Here is a 13,239-nt window from a genome sequence, read left to right on the forward strand (position 1 = left end):
GCCTCAGCCCCTTTAAATGAAGATCCTCCTCCCACTGAAGGAGGAGCCAGGAGCTAAGACAGGGCTTCAGCTCTTATTTAAGGCTCAGTGGGGGGAAACTGCTGCTGAAGCAACATCTAAGCTCGGCTGTCATGGAGGCGCCAGCCTGAGTCTTTTATCTGTCCTGAATTTACAACATTCAGCTTCACTGAATGTCCATTAGTTCTGGTGGGGAGAGGGAGAGGGAGAAGCTTTTCCCTATCCACTGACTCCAGGCAATGCATAATTTTATAAACTTCTATCATAGCACCTCTTACTTTCCTTTTCTCTAAATCTGCAAGTCCCAAACACTGCAACCTTTCTTCATAGTGGAGTCACTTGCTTGTTTTGGATGCCCTCTTCTGAACTTCTTGTTCTAACTCTATAATACCCTTTTTTGTGGTGAGCCCAGTGTTAGAAAATCAGGTGTATAAGCTATGCGCCAAATGGCTCCTTAAATCAGGGTTACAGTCACCAAAACAAAAGTCGTATTTTTCAATATGATTTCTTGATTCCTGAATATCATTCGAAGTGTGTGGATAAAATATAACCTATAGAGGCTTCTCCAGGCTTCCAGTCAGAGGACATTCCCAGCCCTGCCTGGATATGCCAGGGATTGAACCTGGATGCTCTACCATTGAGTTACAGCCCTTTGCAAAGTCATACTCAAATTACTCATCAAGGCTTTTATGCACATGTACAGAACTTAAGACGTTTGTTGGCTTCATATGGGAGTGGGGGCTGCAACAGCTGCCAGGGTTTGTGGGATTAAAATAAGGGTCCAATAAGGTTGCCTCAGCTTCCCGCTGAGGCTGCCAAAGGCATCCCAGGCTGCTGCTTTCCCCAAACATCTTAGCTAGAGGCACACCCTTCACTCACCAAAGGTGTCAGCTTTCCAAGAGATTCCTCAGCTGCTCAAGGGTTGCATTCAAGGGAACGCTCTGGCTTTAATTGGTTCAACACATCTGTAAAGCTGAATGCTTTAGATTCCTGCTTATTTTTCCAGTTAAGCACAAGCACTGATGATTGAGCAGAGGTTTGTTTTATTTCATTGCTTTGATGGCCTAGTCAACCATCCATTGTCACTGTTCACTATTTCCTCAGTGGGGCAAAGCTGCAGGAGGGCTCCAGGCAAGCAAAGTGTACTAACCCTCTCAGGCAAAAACATGAGTTTCTCGTAAAGGCAGGGGCTAACCAGCATTTCAACAACACACTTGTGGTCAGAACTGCATGTACCCCCTGCTGTAAAGAACAAAGTCATTTTTATTTATCTGTTTTATTTTCTGCTGCTGGTAGTATAAATTATACAAATTCATTTCGTCTACATACATGTAATCTCTTTTGCTTCTCTCAGTCATGAAAGGAGGACAAGGAATTAAAAGGGCACTGAAGGACCTTCAGTTTAAAAAAAGCAATTTAAGTGCAGAATCTTATCCTTGTTTGTATCTGTAATGGATTAGAAGTTGTTTTCATACATGTTTTTTCATTTTTGGTGTTTTTACCAGCAAGGGCTTGGGGATGTACGGGAACTGATTCATAAATGAAATGAATAAATAAATAAAATCTTTAGCTACCTTGGAAACCTTCAGGTGGAAAACATATCATATTACATACCTAGTGTTCTTCAATTGTGGGTCTCCAGATGTGGGTGGACTACAACTTCCACCATCCTTGAACACTGGGCTAAACTGGCTGTGGATGATGGGAGTTGTAATTCACCCAGAACTGGGGACATCACATGCCATCACCCTGCTTGCCCCACACCAATCTAGTCCTAAGCACGTTGCTCCACTTGAGCAGCAAACTCCTTCACAAACACTGTGCCAAGAATGGCAGCCTAATGCAAGCCAAAAGAAAGAGAGAATGATGTCATGCCCTGCTCCAGTTTAGACAGATGAGTACATTGCTAAATCAACTTGTTTACAATGGTCTAATTGCCCCCGCACCGGCAAGGAAGGTAGCCCTGAGGGACAATTACCACCCACGCCACCGCCCTTCTTGAGCTGTCTCCCAAACTTCTCTCCTGGGAGAAAAAAAAATACTGAGTAGAGAAAGCATGCAAAGATGTGTCTATTATTGTGCCTTAGAAGCTTCCCTGCCTCCACCCATTTCAATTAACAGCAGGAACAGTTAAACTGGTAGCCTGAGGGCCAGAGCCAGTCTTGGAAGCCGTTTTATTTACTACCCACCACCCACGGTTGATGGCATTACCAAATCTTACTCAAGGTGCAGTTAAAAGGGGAGGAACCACGTGAATGAGTCAGAATAAAGAAATAAAAATCAGATAATGGATCAGGGTAGGGAAGACCTATTTATTTAAAGCATGTTTAGTTCATTCCTCTAGCAAAAATAAAAAAGTGGGGGGGAGAGGTCCTAAAGCAGTTTACAAATGTTAGTGATAAAACAGTCCTTGCCCTCAGGTTTAGAATCTAAAAGACATGACACAAAAGGAAAAACGACTGGGAGGGGAAACCCCAGGCACAAAATTGACACTAGCATAGTTCTTCCTGTATGATCATATGAAGTTCCTACATTACTACTGAAGAATGAGGAGAATCCTGGAACGCTACTGATAGCTGGGATAGAACAGTCAGCCAGTTGACTCATATTCAAGGAGCAAGGACCAGATCAAGACTCGTCCATCCCTACCTCTCAGACCCATGAGATGGGTGTGCGTCTTCCCTAAAGGTGACAGGAATGCCAGGTCAGAACTGACTGGTAAAATGCCTATAATGTCTTCCACCTATTCAGATCAAATGATCTGTCCTCAACACAGTTTATTTCCAAAGCACTCCTTGTAAACACCAAGTGCTGATCCTTCAGTCATCTGTTTCCCGGTTTCCATTCCTGACAGCTTTATTTTAAGATTGCAGAATGTTTCCAAACAATTCTTTTTCTAAGTCAAACTGATGAGTTTCCAAACAAAATCACTTAACACAATCCGGCTGCTCTAAGAATGTTTGTTTGTCTCACTGGAAGCTCAACAGTTGGGTGGTTTCTAAACATGTGTGGAATTTGGTTGCTGTGGAAGAATCTGAACTCTCCTCCTTTCCCGCAATCCCCCCCACCAAATTCCACGAATTCTTCAGGACTTCAAGACTAAGATTTTTGGTGGTGTTTCCAAAATAAGAGTAGCAAGGGAGAAGAGGCTCCTTCTATGCAAATTGGGAGATCAGACTTCTGAGACAACAGTAGAAGCAAAAGAGTGTGTGGGTCTCTAAAAACATAAGAATGTAAGAAGAGCCCTGCTGGATCAGGCCAACGGCCCTTCTAGTACAGTATCCTGTTCTCACAGCGGCCAACCCGATGCCTGCAGGAAAAACACAAGCAGGACCCCAGCACAAGAGCCCTCTTCCCCGCTGTGGTTTCTAGCAACTGGTATTAAGAAGAATCTACACACAACCTTCACAGTTACCTGGACATTTTTAATTATGGGCGGCACATTTGGAAACAAGGAACAAATTGAACATTGCCTCTGAAGTTTCAGTTTCTCATCTGTAAAAAGAAATCTGATGAGCCCACCTTCTAGGAAGGCCAGGGTGTTAGTACTTTCTGCCCCACTTTCCCAATTATTTAGAGGGTGCTGCTAACTGCTTGGCACCAAGCAATTCTGTGTGCCCGGGCACTAAGTCCCTGAACATTCAGGCCAAGTCATTTCAAGTCTCTCCACAGGTATCCCCCAGCTACTGGAAGTTACCAGCACAGATGAATAATTCACCTTACAGCTGCTTCTAATGTCAGACAACTGGCAATGCAGACTCTGAACCATGCATTTTTCAGAGAGGTGGAAAATAAGACCTGCTAAAACATGCAATAGCTAGTGGTACTTATGTAATCTCTCTCTAAAAAAGAAAAAAGAAAAGAATCCTGGTTTCTGAGGTCAATTAAACTTGCATACGTTTGGGGACATCTTGGGATCAAAGCTGTTAGACGACAACCGCTCAAGATGCAGTGTCAGGTGAGGTGATCTGGTGCTTAAGTGTTCTTGACATGTCTCCACTGAAGGCCCACAAAACCCATCCCTCACCCATTCGCTCTTCTGAACCAAGGAAGAGAAACTCTAGGAGGCAAAACTTTAATTTCTAAGTCCTCGTGGCTACAAAGCTCTGTTTCGAAATATAATGGCTATAAATAAATGAACAGTACAGTTTTGCAATTGTCCACAAAAATGACTGCTTCTCAGACATATCTATGTATAGAATGTATTTGTGGCAAATCAGCAGCTTGAAAGGGAAGGCAAAAACATTGCAGAATAACTTCCTGTTCTGGTCCCTTGAAGGCAATTCTTACTCACTATGGGTGACAAGCATGAATTAGGGGTGCTCAATAGAGGAAGTTGCCTGATAAAGAGCGAGCCCCTCAGCCCATCTAGCTCAGTATTGTCTACAATGACTGGTCACAGTTCTCCATGGTTTCAGGCAAGGAGTCTTTTCCAGCCAAACCTGGAGCGGTTAAACCTGGGATCTTTTGCATGCAAAACATGTTCTCTACCACTGCGCAATGGCCTTTCCCTGAAAAGTAAAGTAAAAGTCTAGTCCTCAAGGTTCTGAATACAGGGCTGAATTAAGAACATAGGTTCATCTACACAATATTGTCTGCACCACCTGGGAGCAGCTCCCCAGGGTTTCAGGCAAGGAGTCTTTCCCAGCCCTACCTGGAGATGCCAATGGGGACCGAACCTGAGACTGCCTGTAGGACATAATATTCAAATGGAAGACTGGGAAAAACTATGGAAAGTAAATTTAAAATTTACCAATTGTATATTATTAAGAGATAATTACATGAAGATGATGTTTTGATGGTATATTACACCTGCTAAAATGGCAAAAATGTATAGAACAGGCTCCAATAAGTGTTGGAAGTGTAAAGAAAAAGAAGGCACATTCTTTCATATGTGGTGGAATTGTAAAATAATTAAAAAGTATTGGGAAAAGATTTATAATGAATTGAAAAGAATGCTTAAGATAACTTTTCTTAAAAGACCAGAAGCCTTTTTATTAGGCATTTCAGGTCAAGATATGCCAAAAGAAGAAAAAACTGTTCATGTACGCTACAACAGCAGCTAAGATGGAAAAGCAATGAAATATGAACCAAAGAACAATGGCAAGAAAAACTGATGGAATATGCTGAAATGGCGAAGCTAACTGAAAGACTCCGAGACAAAGACAATAGAGATTTTAAAGAAGATTGGGAACCATTTATGCTGTATTTACAGAATCAATGTAAAGAAATGGACTCACTAGCAGGGTCTGAATAAACACTTACAATTAATAATATAAACATAGAAGCTATAAAGATGAGGTTAAAATGATAAGAATATAACAACATTCAATTTAAGGATATAATAATGAAGTATAGTATTGTAAGCAGGACAACTTTATATGTTAAAAAACCAGAAGAGGAAGTTGAGGGAAGTCATGGGGTGGGGAGTGGGGAATTCAATTTGTTATTATTTGTTACGATGTAATTGTGATAAAATAATAATAATGTAAAATTCAAAAAAAAAAAATTGGGGGGGGGGGGGGGAGAACCTGAGGCTGCCAGCATACAAGGCAGATGTTCATAAAACTAAGGTCCTTCCCCTAACGAAACTGACAAGCAATGCATCCCGGATCAGTTTCTCCTTCCACAACTGGGAAGGGAAGGGCAGCCCAACTCAAGTGAGCTGTCAGTTCCAGTTCTGATCATGCATTCACCCATCCCAAGCACACCGAGAACACCGCAATCCTTATCTTAGGAAGGGGACCATGTGGGTAGCAGCTAAAAGCTCTTTCTTAGAAGAGGAAAGGTCTACCCAGACTGAACCCTCTATTCCCCATGACAGTACAGTACTCTGAAAACAAAAGGTCACGCTCACAATGTCTCCACCTGCTAGGATCATGAGCAACAATTCTGATCATCCCTGGTCCAGTGGCATTTTGCACCAGGAAAGACAGATGCTAGAGCTGTATCAACCCCTATGATCTAAGGCAGGAGGAGCAATAAGAATTGTAAGGCACAATAGACACTAGATGTGCTTTGGGAACGAGGGTGGGGCGTCCCTTGTGGTCTTGAACACATCAACCCCGCCAAAGCTCCTTCACAGCTGAGTATAGCCAATCCAAAACATGTCTGGAAGTACCTATGTTCCACTTATTAATGCCAACCTGCACAGCTTATCAAAGCAGTAGCACAAATTAAATGAACATATGAATATGCAAATCAAGGGAAGATAAGAATATTCAAATACAGCCACAGCTGGTCATATATTTTCAACACAGTTATCATCTGTAAGACAAACTGCTTGGGCCCTTGCCTGCCCAATCCCCAATAAAATAAAAATATCTCTTGGGAAATAAATTATGAAAGCTGGGGGAGAGTGGAGATCAGGAGGCAAAATGGCTTCCTATTTATTCCAGCATTTCAAGGCATTTGAACCCCTGCGTATCAGTGTCAAGTTTCCAAGCAACTAACAAACTCCACAAGGAATGGCCATGACATCTGGGGCTTTTGAGTTTAGAAAGGCGTGTTATGAGGAATGAGAAAAGGGATACAGAAAAGATTTCATCCCTCTCTTATAATAGTAGGACTCGAGGGCCATCCAATGAAGCTGAATGCAGGAAGATTCAGGAGAGATAAAAGGCATCTAGCTGGTGAGAACAGGAAGGTGGACTAGATGGGAAACTGCACTGGTCCAGCAAACTTTTCTTATGTGGCCAAGCATTTATGAAAAGTTGAAAATGCACAAAAACAAAACTGCAGAGGTAGCAACCAGGACAGTGACTTCAGAAGATCAGAAAGTAAGCCTGCTGGAAGAAATGAGCCTTGCCTAGCCCGTCAAACTGTGAGCAAAAAGACAGAACTGGATGGATCTATCCTGGAAGGGATTCTCATGTTTTCGGCACCATACAGAAAAGGCCCTATGCTCCACCTGCTGTGCATCTTATTGGCTACAGTTCCACTGAGCAAAACCTCCATCTTAAGACATTGGCAAGTTTATGGCTGTGTGGACTATCACCAATTTAAGGTGCCAACAGCTGGTGTATAAAGCTCTGAATGGCTCAGGACCAACTCATGCCTTGACATCTGTAGGGGGTGGCCCTGTTCTTGGCACTCCCAAGAGAAGCAGTTCACTATGAGGTGATGTAGGGGAGGGCCTTCACTGTAGCAGCACCCCAACTGTGGAACTTCCACCACTTGAAATATTAATCTTTCACTGCCATGTGAAGGCATATTTTTTCCATTCAGTCTTTTGAGATGATAAGTAGGAAGAAAAGGCTGTATGACTGCCAGTTTTTAAAGAAGCATGCAAGACACTGTCATTCGATTTTCTTTTCAGTTGTGGTTATGTGCTGTTGAATTTTATATGAGTGTTTGCACACCACCCTGATTTATATAGATGAAAGGTAGTCTAGAAATGAAAGGCCATAAACTAAGTAAATTGGGAGAAAACAATCCTTTCACAATACTTTTAAAGGCACATTGATATTTTACTGAGCTTGGACATGGTTCAGGTTCCCTACTCATCCACAAAAGCTCACTGGATGTCCTGGGGCAAGCCCTTGTCTCATGTTCACACATGCAGGCCTCACCATCTGATGCAAGGCATGTGTCAGTGTGCCATCACAGGTCGAACGCCACAGTGAGAACCTCCGCATCGCCTCAACGCATTCCATGGCGTCCCACTGGCACACTGAGTTGCAACTCATCAAGGAAGAGGAAACAGAAGGAGAAGAGGAGGTGGAGACAGAAAGTGAGCAAGTCTAAAGGGAAGATGAGAAGAAAGAGAAAGCTAGTGAAGAAGAAAGCAGTATTTCAAGATAAAAAAGAAGTCTAGTCAGGATGAGGAACCCTTTTCTGTTGAGATCTGCATGCCCTCAGACTGCATGCCACCCCTTTTTCTTTTTCAGCTACTCCTTTTCTCTCTCACTCCCCTCTTCCTGTTACTGGAGGAATAGGTTGCTCTTTGAGAGAGGTCCAAACTGAGCTTTTGCTGCTTCCATCATCCCGATTCAGGTTCCCTCCCTCCAGACTGTTTTTCCTGCCTAGGCTCCTGCCCCCCACGAACCTGCCCCCCCATCAATGTTTACAGGGGAAGGGGACAATTCACCTGTCAATCACCTGACATCATTATGATGCCAGGTGATTTGACAGATGGCTTGTCCCATCCACACCCACCTTGGTCAAAAGTACCTTGTGCAGTGCTTCCCAAAGCACTTAACAGCCGGTTGGTTATCAGACACTTCAGAACTGCAGCATAAGGAGCTTTACTGGCCTCATGTTCAGCAAACCTCCAAGTTCAGGGCTGACAAAGTTACTTTCTGCAGGGATCATCTTCCCCATGGGCTGTAGGGTGTCCACTCCTGATCTAAATGAGCACCTGAATATATCCTGAATGGCTGACATTATTTAGGACACAGTGAAGTAGCATTTAATAATGCAGCAAGGAGTTCAACCAAGAAAACATTACCTGTTCTACCTGGGAATAAGAAAAGGCACGGACTAAGTAGTTCATGTACTGGTAGATGGCTTGCATGTGTTGTGCAACAGAGCCACTGGCTTCTACTGGTTCTTAGGGGAGGGAAGGCTGCAAAGCTTCCAAGTGCACACACAATGCATGGGCTCTTTGGGAAGAAAGAGTGGGGTAAAAAATTAATAAATAACAGACCCAGCACTCTCCTATATGGACAGCAAATTCCAAATATGACTTCACATGTTTCCCATTTCTCTCTGAGATTCTGGAAATAAAGATTGACCCCAACTGCAGAATGAACAACACCACCTACAACTTGAGGTAGAAGGCTAGAAAAGGATTATAACCTAAGAAGGTAATTCCTACACTACATTCCTCATGGCCCATCTCCAGAGGAGGTTGCCTGATTTATCTCTGCATGAGTCATAGTGCTCTAAGGCAGCTTCCTTTCAATAAAGACCAACATCCTGGGTCAGGAGATCACCAGCACTCCATGCATCAGCTTAGTGACAACGCTTGAGATGGTGGAAAATGTTGTCTACCTGGGTTCCACCATAACCAGCAACCTTTCCATCAATGCTGAGATGGACAAGCATAATGGCAAGGCAATGACTTGCCTCTCCAAAAGGGTATGGGAGAATGTGATGCTAACAACCAATACTAAGATGAAGGTGTACCAGCCTTGCATGTTGAGCACACTGTTCTATGGAAGTGAGTCGTGGGCAACTTGCCAGGAGTGATGCCTCAATGCATCACATGGCATGTCTCAAACAAATATGTGTTCTCCCAAGCCCACAATTCCTAGCATGTTCACACTTCTGTTTCAGTGAGGTCTAGGCTGACTTGGTCATGTACACAGAATGAAAGATCACAGGATCCCCAAGGATGTGCTCTCCAGGGAGCATGCTTCAGGCACTAGGCCTGTAGGCAGACCAATTCTGCATTACAAAGATGTCCACAAACGTTGTATGAAGGCTGGCAACATTAACCCTGCCATATGGGAATTCCCTGCAGACAATTACAGTGCTGGGAGACAGACAGTCAGGTCATGTATCCACAGCAGTGACCAAAGGAGAAATGACTGGGAGGAGCACAGAAAGAAAAAACACTATGGTGCACCAAAACCAGATGCCTTCATCTGCCACACCTGCAACAAAATATGCCTCTCCTGTATCAATCTCTACAGCCACAGCAAGAGCTGTAACTCTCCAACAGTTTGACTTTACTCCCAAAGGCACACTCTTCCATTGTCTCCCAAGACAGACAGAGCAAAACAATAAGAAGACAAACAACATCCATTATTGCAGACCACTGGCCAACATGAGCAAGGCTGATGGTAGCCGGAGTCCAGCAATACCTGGAGGGCCACAATTTCCTCACACCTTGCTCTAAAAGTAAGCTTTTTTTTAGGATAAGAATGCAAATTGTCTCCAAATATCATTATTTTTAAATCAATCTTCTCTTTTCAGAAGCTTGGAAAGCAGTGAGCTAGGCAGAGGCTTATGAGCCTGAACCTAGTGGGCACATCCTATCTAAACTATTGATTTCCCCTTGAGCTTTTCTCTGCATGACAGTTGGCAATTTTTTTGGGGGGGGGGGAACAGAACTGGTTTCTAAATACAGAGTACATTCCTCAGGCTATTTTAATGCCATTCAGACCACAGACATGTACAGAGGTTCACTGGATTAGAAAACACACTTCAGAAAACTATAAGAGATTCGCAAGGATGAAACAACCCATGGAAGGCACTAAAGAAGCTCCTGAGACCTTTCAATGCAATCAGTTGTTCATGACCATTGTACACAATGGATTGTTTGGGGTGTGTCTGTCCTTTTCTACGGATTTCAATTGTCATCAGTTTTGAATGGTTTTCTGGAAACAGAATATGAATGGATAAATAAAGGAACCAGGGCTGAAGATAGTTGCAGAGTAATTAATGAATGAAATTAGTTCACAATTATGCTGCCCACGCAGTTGCAATTCTTTAATGACCTGCATATTTCTGAAAAAGTCATACCCTGCAGGCAATGCCCTGCTACAACCCTTTGTAAGTGAAGATCATTAAGATTCAGGGCAGTCCAACTTTTCATACCAAGTGGGATGCAAGAGTACTTCAACACGGAACCTGTGGGCCACACACTGCCTAGTTGCATGCACAGGGGCTAGGGAGTGAGTCCAAAATCTGATGCCCCACCCTGTTCTCATGCTGCCTTCCCAAAGTCAGCTATACAAGGTGTCAGGCTTTGGGAAGGAGGCACAAGGCTATGGCAGGGACCAGGAGTCCTCCTACCTCCTTCACAAAGCACAGTGCCTTGCTCACCAAGCTTTAGGAAGGCAGCATTAGGTTGGGGGGGGGTGTCAAATGTTGCTGAGGGCCACCAAAAAAACGGTATTGAGGGCTGCATACAGTCCTCAGATTGTGCATTCTGGTTCAGAGTGAACAGAACTGCCTTGCTTGATCAGACCAAAGAGGTGTCTACTCCAGAGAAGCTAAAGGTGGAGGCAGCAGTCCACTGATATCTCACAAGCTCCACCCAGATGGCCCGCAGAATGATTGTGGGATGGCCAAGAACAGTCAAGCCAGTGCTGTGCATGCCAAATGCAAGGAGAGCTGGGAATGGTACTTTTCCCAGAGCTACTGACCCACATTGGTGGCAGTGGGAAACTCTGAAAATCTCAGAAATTGGTTCAAAAGAACTGAGGTAGTTTCCAAACTTTGGGGTGGAGTGTCAAGTTTTTGTCTGAGCACTGCTAGGGAGTTTGTTCTCCGCCAGACTAAATGCAGCTTAAGTACCTAGATGAGTCTTTTGGTTAGCATTGAGCTACCTGTCCCCAGAAAGAGTGTAAATTGGTCTATTGCCAAATGTTGTTCAAATTGGTGACATATGACCAAAACAAAACTATATGACATTTGTTGGCAATCTGTGGCCATCCAGATTTTGCTGGGCCATAACCCTCATCATCTCTGGCTACTGGCCAAGCTGGTAGGAACTGACAGGAGTTGGGTGTCCACAACATCTGGTGCATTGTATGATCCCCTTTCCCACTCTATGGTTCAAAGCACTGCAAAGCAGAGTAGATGTCTTAAGGAAATCAACAGCACACTCACATAATAATGCAAGAAAAGTCCTGATGGCCCATCTAGTCCAGCATTTTGTTCTAAAAGTGGTCAACCAAATGCCCTAGAGAAGGTGTGGGGAACCTCTGGCCTTTCGGATGTTGCTGAAACTCCCTTCATCTCTAGCCACTGGTCGTGTTTGTTAGGTGTGATGGGAATTGTAGTTCAGCAACATTTGGAAGTTTATCGGTTCCCCACTCCTGCCTCCAAGGGAAAGCCACAAGCAGGACCTGAGTACATTAGCACTCTTACCACATGTGATTCTCAGCAACCCGTGCTCTGAGGTACACTGCCTCCAACAGTCGAGGCAATAGCCTTTTTCTCCATGAATATGCCTATTCCTCTTTTAAAGCCCTCCAAGATGGTGGCCATCACTGCCTCGTGTAGGACCAAATCCCACATGAAGAACTAACCGTTGCCTTTCTGCCATCGGAAGAGTCTGGCAGCAACAACTACATTGGAAAAAGCAAATTATGGGTTCAGGATACATGGGGGAGAAAAATCTCTTGCCAAAAAGGGCAGCCGGGTTGCACCAACAGATATTTTTAGCCAGATTTTGAGCCCCTCTTCTCTTTGATGGTGAGCCTAAAGGAACTGTCCACACCCAGAAAATAAATTTAGAAATTCTTTCCAAATTCAGCTTTTTGGTTAAGTCACAAGCCAGCTGCCTTGCATTCCATTAGACTCCAGCTGTCTCCCTCCCCATCCCAATAACACAAAACACACATTCCCTTCTTACACCCGAACAGGCATCCGAGTGTTACCTTAATGAGTCGGTCGGCTACTTTGTTTATTTTAGCAATACTGTTTTTTAGATTATAACCACAGTATTTTCAACACTATTTTCAATTGCCCCCACTATCAGAGGCAATCTGCCCCTGAACAGCAGTTGCTGGAATCACAAGTGGGAAAATGCTGTTGCATTCAGGTCCTGCTTTTAGGCTTCCCATCATGGGCCTCTTGTTGGCCACTGTGAGAACAGGATGCTGGACTAGACAAGCCTTTGGCCTGATCCAGGAGCCAGACTCTTCTGATGTCCAAGCCGGCTCTCCCTCACCACACATCAGCACTCAATGTTTACCAGATGTGAAAGCTATGCACGGCACCCACGGTGTACATTTCATACATACAGCTTGTTGCCATGCGGTGAGCAGTAAGATACATTTGCACCAGCCTAAGAGCAGAAATCAGCTGATCACAGTGTTAGTGCAAGCCTGCCAGTTATTTCCAGGATTGAGTGCCAAGTATACAGATTTCTTGTCCATTTCGATTTCCATTCATAAATTGCCTCCATCTCATGTCTACATTAAAATGTTATTTTGGAAAAATGAAATTTATACCCAAGCATGTATTTTATCTCAGTGTACTTATTTCTTAAATACTTCATTATAAAATACGCATTTTAAACACCTTTTAAAAGTCAATAACAATCTCAAAGTTCAGATAACTTCAAAATTGGAAGGAATAATTTGTTATTCTGATCCACACATCAACCTAGGAGGTGCAGATAAGGGTAAATTGGCATCAGAGTTCACAGACTCCAATCCCTTGAGCATCCCTGGGGCCACTTCTGGGAGAGAGGAATGGCGATTTAGCTGTGTTTCTGCTAGCTGCAACTGACAGAAGATAATTACCGTAGATTCCGGCATA

At 43.7% G+C, this 13,239-nt stretch overlaps 1 protein-coding gene across 8 annotated transcripts in view; it reads right to left on the bottom strand.

Moving 5' to 3' along the window:
* The window catches only part of RAPGEF1 (Rap guanine nucleotide exchange factor 1), a 109,426-nt gene that overhangs the window by 87,572 nt on the left and 8,615 nt on the right, over positions 1-13,239 (bottom strand). Inside the window, exon 2 of one of the 8 annotated variants that reach the window (XM_080990583.1) lies at positions 7,590-7,760. The exons of the other annotated variants lie outside the window; for them this stretch is intronic. The gene's annotated coding sequence lies outside the window, so the exon portion shown is untranslated. The remainder of the gene's footprint in view (positions 1-7,589; positions 7,761-13,239) is intronic. 8 annotated transcript variants of the gene reach the window in all.

This window comes from Podarcis pityusensis, assembly GCF_964106645.2.
Source record: "Podarcis pityusensis genome assembly, chromosome: Z".
NCBI lineage: Eukaryota > Metazoa > Chordata > Lepidosauria > Squamata > Lacertidae > Podarcis > Podarcis pityusensis.